Raw genomic sequence first — 7,085 nt, 5'->3', positions numbered from 1 at the left:
ATGTTTAAAATGTTTAAAATGATTTATTGTTATCACCTGCATGATTTTATGATTTACGCATTGTGATGATTTATTGCTTATGTTTAACTATCTTTACGATTTAAGGTTCAGAACTAGATTAATTGCATGGTGGGTTACGTTTTAAATTGGACTGTATTCAGATATGCCTCCTAGACGCGAACCCATGATGGTCAGGGTGGATGATATCCCTGAGGGTGGCAGAGGACCTCCACCACTACCGCCAAGGGACCCAGCTACCCGAGTCCTAGAGGGTATGGCTAGACTATTGGAGCAGGTAATGCAGGCTCCTAGACCGTAGGCGGATGTTTTTGAGCAGTTCCGCAGGCTCAACCCGAAGGAGTTCGGGGGTACCACAGATCCATTCGTAGCTGAGGGGTGGATCAGATCGCTGGAGCTTCACTTCGATTACCTGTAGATGAGGGATGGCGACCGGGCAAGGTGCGCCATTTATATGCTGAGGGATGATGCGTCCCTTTGGTGGGAGGGAGCCGCACATGCTATGGATGTGGCTGCTTTCACGTGGGCCAGATTCAGAGAGTTGTTCTTCGAGAATTATTTCCCAGCTGATGTCAGGGGCCGCCTGAAGAGAGAGTTCATGAGCCTCAGGCGGGCAGATTTATCAGTGACGGAGTTCATCCGCAATTTTGACAGGGGCTGCCACTTCGTGCCCATGATAGCAGGAGTTGCCGCCTAGAAGCTGAGGCATTTCTTAGATGGACTGAGACCCACTCTTAACCGGGACGTCATGCTGATGAGGCCGGTGAGTTATGATGAGGCCACTGCCTGCACTTTTCAGGCAGAGCAGGCACTGCGAGACATAGACGCATTAGGCCCAGTCCCGTGCTCAGCCACAGAAGAAGCAGTTTATGGGGCCGCCGAGATAGTAGGGGCAGCAGAGGCCCCAGGGATAGGGTAGGAGGCCGCAGCAGCAATAAAGACCTCTTCAGATGCCATGGGCGCCTAAGCCAGATGATAGGCAGTCGTGCCCTCAGTGCAACATGTTTCATTTCAGCGAGTGCAGATGGAGAACCTTCAAGTGCTTTGTATGCGGACAGGAGGGCCATAAAGCAGCGGACTGCCCTAAGAGCAAGGGCCCCACTACCGGTAGGGCATATGTGATGCATGCCGAGGAAGCTGAGGCAGCACCAGACTCGACATTGATTACTGGTAACTCTTTTGGTTTAAGATTTTAATTTACTGTACAATTGCATGGGTTTTATGCTTGTATGAGGACCTAATCGTGGGATTTATAACTTAGAAAGATTTAGGATGCATGTTCTACTTGGTTGGGATTAAGAATTTAATCGTTTGAACCGTGGAATTATAGGGACCTTATTATAATATCAGATAATTGTAGGGTCATAATGCAATTTTCGAAAACTTTAAGGGGTTAATGTGCAATTTGTAATTTATCTGAGGTTGAATTTCTAACTTTTGGGGATTGATATTTGTGTTAATTCAGTGATTTTTCGAGGATTTTGGATTAATTGTCAATAAGAAGTTCCTTAAGTTCAACTCTATCAGATTTGATGGGATGTTTTGTCGCAGGGAGGATATATATTGCAGGAGTAGCCACGCATGCGTTGCTAGATTCAGAGGCTACGAATTCGTTTATATCCGAATCTTTCGTGAAGCGACTAAGAATCATACTAGTAGCGATGGATTTGGGTTTCGGAGTATCGATCCCATCCGGGGATCAGATATTCACTTTTCAGATAGTGAAAAGATTGGAGCTTCGGTTACAGAAGCATTCGGTGCACGCAGATTTGATAGTGCTACCACTACCGGAGTTCGACATCATTTTGGGTATGGATTGGCTCTTTTCTCATGGAGCAATCATAGATTTTTGCCAGAGGTCAGTGTCTGTCTGACCTCCCAGTGGGAAACCGTTCGTTTTTGAGGCAGCTAGACATCAGCAGTTCCCGCACGTTATTTCTTGCATGTGTGCGAGGAAGCTTATTAAGAGAGACTGCCAGGCATTCTTAGCCAGCATTGTATCAGTGACGGAGCCAGTTAGTTAGGAATGTAAATGAGCCGAGCCGAGCCGAGCCGAGCCGAACAGTATCAGGCTCGGGCTCGGCTCGTTAAACTATTTTCTCGGCTCGGGCTCGTTACGAGCCTTTGGTTTGAAGCTTGGGCTCGGCTCGTTCGGAAGTTATGAAGCTCGGGCTCGGCTCGAGCTCGGCTCGTTAATGGCTCGTTTATCTTGTTTAATGAGCCTGGCTCGGGTTCGGCTCGTTAAACAAGCTCGTTAAGCGAGCTCGTTTATGCTCCGAATCCAACTCCAAACCACAAAGTTATGCAGAAGCGGCATTCAATGAAAGAATATTCAAATCTACGTTCATCTCCAATTCAATACTACCCTTATTACAATACAGCAGAAAGGCCTTATTTGAATAAGAGTTCCAACAGATCATATGTCAATGGTGTTAGAATTAGTCCCGTTTTGAATATTCCTCCTACTTACATTGCTAAAGGTACTATAATAAGTTTCTTTGGGATCGGTTCTTTTTTCTAATGATCAAATAAGAAAAAAACAACTTAATTAAACCCAACAACCTAATAGGAATTCAACATGATAAAACATAAAAGAATTACCAGAGCATGAATGAGCTTGCTGTTCTTGCCTCGCTCCCTCGTGAACCCAACTTCAACAACCTAATAGGAATTCAACAAGATAAAACATAAAAGATATTTAAATTGAAACAAACAAACAAACTTCACCAATTCAATGATAAACATTCGATGGTAATGACCTTAATTCAAATGAATCTCCTTAAGCCCCGAATTTTCCTTTTACATACAAGCACAAAAATTCAAAATGTTAGAATTAACCAACCTAAATTAATAGAAAATAACACATATCTAATAAAGACACAATTAAATTAAATATCAATTTACTTACATTTTCTTTTCTCTTGACTTGGTACCGGGCACGTAACCAATCTTCTGCACAAAGCAACATCTGAACCGTATCCACTCCCAAATTGGCACGATATGAATCAATAACTCTACCACCAGCGCTGAAAGCCGATTCAGAAGCGACAGAAGTTATTGGAAGTTGCCATAGAAATTAACAAGTTACAGTGACCCCAATACTTGTCGAATTTAGTCTTCATTTTGTTAACCATATCTTTCATGAAACTACCTTCACCCATACTTGTATTATTCAACAACCTCTTTATGTTATAAAGTTCAGGTAGAAACAAATTTGAAGTTGGATATTCTGAACCTGAAAAATGTAGATAACTATATTAGATATTCAGACAATAAACAATTTTATTAAGAAACAAGATTCAAGTTTAATATTATTACCTGAAATGATGTGGGTAACTTCATTAAATTCTTGAAGAAAAGAACAAACTACACGGACTTTCTGCCAATCCTCCTCACTTGGCAAAGTGTTATAAGTAAGATCCTTTTGTTGATATCTTGGGAAGACGTCCTTGAACTCTAGAGCAGTAGACAACATGCAATATGTTGCATTCCACCTAGTGCAACAAGCCATTACTAGTTTCTTTGAAGATAATTGCAACTGTTTTGCAATTTCACTGAAAATATTAAAACGAAACTCTGAGGCAGATATGTGTTTCACACTCTCACATACATTGGAAATAATATTTTGTATCTCCGAAAGCCCATCTTGTACCAAAAGATTCAAGATATGCGCCCAACATCTCACATGAAACAATTTTCCACCGAGAGAAAGATTGTTTTTATAAGAGAGATTCTCTTTCAACATCCGAATAGCTACATCATTGTATGTAGCATTATCAACTGTGATTGTCCACACCTTGTTTTCAATTCCCCATTCAACCAAACACTTATTCAACACATCACAAACAACTATACCTGTATGAGGTGGGGGGACATCACAAAAATTCAAATTCCGCTTTTGCAAATTCCAACTGGAGTCCACATAATGACAAGTGACAACCATCTATGAAATTTTCTGATCAGACCTCCATAAATCCGTAGTCACACTGACCCTATTTATGTCCTTTAATTCTGCCACTAATTTTTTCTTCTCTATTTCATAAGAAGTAATACAATCTTTCTTGGCAGTGGCACGACTGATTTTTTGATAATGTGGACTAGAATTCTTCATCAGTAAGTTGAACAATTCATACTCTGCAAAGACGAATGGCAATTCATGAACAATAATCATGTGAGAGACAATCTCCCTGATCTTCGCTTGATCGTATCTGAAATTCTGCACTGCATTAACAGATTCTGACTCCGACATGGTTGTGCTTATACTTATATTTTTTTGTCCTTTCTCGTTCATCCGCTTCCTTATACAACTTCTGCTATGCCTAAGTAAATGTGATGTAGGACCAGACTTAGTATATGTCATTCGATGTTTGCAATGAATACATTCAGCCTTTATCAACCCATCTGAAAGAATAATCTCTTTAAAATCAATCCATACAGGAGATGTGCGTTTCCTTTTCTTCGGGGCATATGGATTATCACCTTCATCTTGAATATTATCAAGTTCAACCACAGCCTTGCTTTGAAAAGTTTCATTGGTATCATTTGCACTTGGTTGAACTCCTCCCACAACAGGAGTTGTGCATGATTCTTGAGCAGATGATGTGTTTGGAGTCGACATGTTTGGAGCTGATGAACAACAATAAATACATTAATTAGTACCAACAGATTACAGTACTCATAATATTGCATTCAACCAATCCACCCAGCTCGTACAGAAAACACTCTTTAATACGGTGAAATAAACTAGTTACTGTTACCCTCATTGCAGTAATCAAGAATACATAAACATACCGTATCTACAAAAACAGACGTTAAGGGAAACAAGAAAATCTCATTCAGCCAGAGTTTTAAACAGAAACTGGACTCTATATGACAATATCAGTTTCTTAAGTAGACTAAATTCATTGCCGTAGCAGCAATATTCAAACACACCTGAGAGGCTGAAACTTTTGAACTTTTGTCTCTAATTGTTTTGCCCACTGTATTTGGAGATGAAACCAAACCAGAATCAGAGCTAGGGTTCGCGACCTATACGATCTCCAAACTCTCGATTCACGCCTCAATCAAAGTCGACCCAGACGGTACAAGGATTTTCAGCCCTCGGCGCCGGCGGAAGAACGGAGAATCGTACGCGGTTTAGAGGTGGACGGGAAAGGGGTCTCGCTACCTATACACGCTCAAATCTACCGATTTCTGCTTCGATAATGGTCGACCGGACCTAGGCTACGACCGGAGACCCTCGGCGACGGCGGGCGGAGGTCAGGAGGCGCGGATTCGGGGGGAATAGGTGAGTTTACGGGAATAGCCGAATAGGGTTTGGGATTTGGAATAGATGAGGATGAGGTTACGAGAATATGCCATTATTGCCATAACATTCACATTTTTAATATAATTTTTAATTTTTAATTTATTATTATTTATCATACATAATTATTTTAATATTATAACTCATTAATTGAGGATCTTCTGGATAAGGGTTTCATTCGTCCTAGTTTTTTCCTTTGGGGCGCGCCAGTGCAATTTGTTAAGAAGAAGGATGGCAACATGCGACTTTGCATTGATTACAGAGAGCTGAACAGGGTCACCATTAAGAATAAGTTTTCAGTGCCTATGATTGAGGACTTATTTGATCAGCTTTAGGGAGTCTCAGTGTTCTCCAAGATAGACCTCCGATCAGGTTATCATCAGGTGAAAGTGAGGGAGGCAGATGTGCATAAGACAGCGTTCCAGACGCGTTATGGGCACTACGAGTTTTTGGTGATGTCCTTTGGTTTGACGAACGCGCCAGCGATCTTCATGGATCTCATGAATCGCGTGTTTCAGCCATTCTTGGATCAGTTTGTCATAGTCTTCATTGACGATATTATGATATATTCGAAGAGTAAGGAGGAGCACAGTCATCACCTGAAGACAGTATTGCAGACTCTATAGGATAGACGACTGTATGCCAAGTTCAGCAAGTGTGAGTTCTGGTTCTACAGAGTGGCATTCTTGGGCCACATCGTATCTCAGGATGGCATAGAGGTCGACCTGAGCAAAGTAGAATCAGTCAGAGATTGGCTAGTTCCTAAGAGCGTGGCGGAGATCCGCAGTTTTTTGGGATTGGCAGGTTATTACAGGAAGTTCATCCAAGGCTTCTCTTCTATTGCGGTGCCTATGACCGCTTTGATGAAGAAGAATGCCAAGTTTGTTTGGGGACCGGAATGTCAGGAGAGCTTTGACAGACTGAAGCAGGCCTTGACCACCGCACCAGTGTTAGCTACGCCATCAGGGTAGGGAGAGTGTAACCCTCTGACCCGAATTCATAAAATAACAGCGGAATTTAAAATATTTTTCTTGAAGGAAAGAAGGTTTAAAATACATTTCCATATAGTCAAAAGTATACACATGATCAATCAAATGATACAACAAAAAAACAAAATATCATTTTTATGATCATGTCCAAAATGCTATCAAAATAATCTTTCCTTCCTCCATCTCTATATGCATATGACTCCGGCCTCAATCAACGTCCCGGCTCGTCGCTCTTATCTGCATCACATGAAATAACTGAAATGAGTATAAAACTCAGCAAGTGGAACTCTTACATAGCAATGTACATATCACACTCTGAAAACATGGCTTTGAAAACATTAAATACCATCAACTCTGAAACATGAATATCATAGAATGAATAACAATAACGATGGTATTTCTCTTTTCTCTGTTGGATTGATATCTATATAGTAACTCTGTCTCTGTACCTATATCCCATCGATATACATCGATAACTCTGAGGGATATAAGCCTATGGTCGTTGATCAACTAATTGCATGCAATCTCTGACTATGTATCTATCAATCCAATAAAACATTTGAATTCTCTCTTTGGCATTAAAACAAACACTTTGAAGACTCTATTTTCTTTTGTATTCCCTTTAACATAATTGAGACATAAGAATGTCTCTAATATACAACAAGGTGTATTAATACATAGCATGAATCAAATGGAAGGGAATAACACTTTAAAACCATTGAAACACAATACATATATTATCATGTGAGCACAAGGAAATGAATTCCACTTAC

General features: G+C 40.7%; 1 long non-coding RNA gene across 1 annotated transcript; it reads right to left on the bottom strand.

Moving 5' to 3' along the window:
• Positions 1-2,281: 2,281 nt before the first annotated feature.
• On the bottom strand, positions 2,282-3,075 carry LOC140967392 (uncharacterized). The gene is made up of 3 exons (XR_012173571.1): positions 2,927-3,075; positions 2,778-2,814; positions 2,282-2,679 (listed from the first exon to the last, which is right to left on the bottom strand). It is a non-coding gene; the product is annotated as an uncharacterized lncRNA (long non-coding RNA).
• Between the last annotated feature and the right edge of the window lie 4,010 nt (positions 3,076-7,085).

Source organism: Primulina huaijiensis, chromosome 2, assembly GCF_012295235.1.
Source record: "Primulina huaijiensis isolate GDHJ02 chromosome 2, ASM1229523v2, whole genome shotgun sequence".
Classification (NCBI taxonomy): Eukaryota; Viridiplantae; Streptophyta; class Magnoliopsida; order Lamiales; family Gesneriaceae; genus Primulina; species Primulina huaijiensis.
This window is presented reverse-complemented; position numbering and strand designations above follow the sequence as displayed.